Below are 2,187 nucleotides of genomic sequence, written 5' to 3'. Positions count from 1 at the left end.
GTGTGTGTGTGTGTGTGGTCTCTTTAAAGCATATATTGATTTTCTCTCTGGTATAAATTCTGTATATTTCAATTAAAAACGATCAGATATTGTGAGAAATATAATTATTAATAGGTGTGTTTTCATTAGTGTTTAATCAGCTGATAATAAGAATCATTGTGTTTGTTACCTTAGAAAGAGCTGTTTTTTATCTACAGAGGGGGCGGGTCATGTTTCTACGGTAGCCCAGAACGGACAAACACTGGATCTAAATAGAGACGTTTGCATTTTTCGTGCATTTTGTGGCCACCAGAGTTTCTCCTTGTGGAGGGTGAAGCGAGGGGTTTTAAATAATATATATATTATATTTACAGTGTTGTGGTATAATCAGTATTTGGTGGAGGTCTGAGAGCATTTTCTAAAATACTGAATGAATTATTATTTTTTAGTTAAAGACCTTTAAAGATTTATCTCTAATCACATTGTACATGTTAGAGAATATTTGCTGAAGACGTTATAAAGACTGAAACTGTGTTAGACTGTTTGCACTCTTTTTCATTAGTTTATATCTTAGTTATATTAAGGTAGTTATGCATAATTAAGGGGGTGACAGGTGGGTGGCGTGACAGGCTTCATTCAGCCCGAGATCTTTATTTATTTTGACCTCAGTGTGTTGTTGTGTTGTTCTCAGTGTACACCTGCTGCTGATTGTCCTCACTGATTATACAGTGCTGTCTGTCTTCTGATCCGTACAGCCTCAATAATTCACTGTGTGTCTGACCAGTAACCAGAGAGACAGACAGTCAGCTGGTGTTTGGGTTCACGTAAAAACAGTCAGAGTGAGACGTCCTTTTTCTTCCTCCTCTCTGACTCCACAGTTCATTTAAAGCACAAAGATCTTTTGTGCAGACAGTGTCTCCCTCTGCTGGTAAGGAGAGGGAACTGTAGAGGATAGATAGATGAGACAGACAACAGGCTTTACATTGTTATATTATTATTATAAAATGAATTATATCGTTTATTGGGTCTTTATTTTTATCTATATTTTTACTAATATCAATTGTTAGTAAAGTTTATTTATAAATGAAAATGTGCAGTTCCGTCATGCTTTAAATTATATATGCATTATATATATTTATTTTTTGTTCTTTTTACTGACAATGTTGGGTAAAACTAATAATATATATATATATTACAGCTGCTGTTACAACACTACAATTTTATTTTAATGATTTATTTTACCTGCAGGAACTTTAACACAAATGTTTTCTGTCAGTGTATTATTGATTAATATCAGTATTGATTAGTTAATGTCAAGAAAGAATGTTTACGTATGTACTATGACGTAATGCGCTGTCACATCGTGGCTCCGCCCATCTGCGTCCGTGTGTCCAATCAGGAGCCGACGTCGGGATGAGCTGGCGTGAAATGCCGGAAGTGTTCACAACAGGAAGCTAAGCTAACAGGCTAACCAACCGCAGCGGAGACTTTCTGTCAGTTTGTTGCGGGATCGTTGCGGGATCGTTGCGGTGAGTGTGAGCTGCGGGGTCGTTGCAACAGGCTCCTGAAGCTAACTGCTGCTAACTGAAACACCGTTGATATAAAACAGTCTGACTCGAAACCAGCAACTAGTCGGAGCCCGAGTTAGCATGCTAACGCTATCAGAGCCTTGAAAAAGTTCCAGGAAATAGACGGATCCTTCACAGAGAGTTAGTGTTTTATCTGCTTCTGTTCGCGCTGTAGATAATGTTAATAATAATAATAATAATAATAATAATAATACAGTTTATTGTTGTTTGACTGGTTAACACTTCCTGTCCTCTGTAGCAGGGCTGTGGGTATTTCCTGCTGTTACTGTAAATACACAGACTTTATATCCTAATATATTTATATATGTTTATATTTATAATTTATATGTTTATATTTATATGTTTATATTTATATTTATGTGTTTTAATGCTGATAGAAACATTCAGCTGCACTGTTAGCATCGTGTGTTAGCATGAGTTGCAGAGTTGTTGCAGCATTGTGACGACACAACAACAACACAACAACAACACAACAACAACAACAACAACACAACAACAACAACACAACAACACACTGAGGGCTAAAGGTCAGGTATTGAGTAATTAAAATGTGTCTTGGACTGAAAACAAGAAGAGAAGATATAAAACAATTTTTACTGATCAATAACTGATAGTTTGA

Source organism: Morone saxatilis, unplaced genomic scaffold, assembly GCF_004916995.1.
Source record: "Morone saxatilis isolate NCDOM2014 unplaced genomic scaffold, NCSU_SB_2.0 Contig15, whole genome shotgun sequence".
Classification (NCBI taxonomy): Eukaryota; Metazoa; Chordata; class Actinopteri; family Moronidae; genus Morone; species Morone saxatilis.
Note: the sequence above shows the minus strand (reverse complement) of the source record.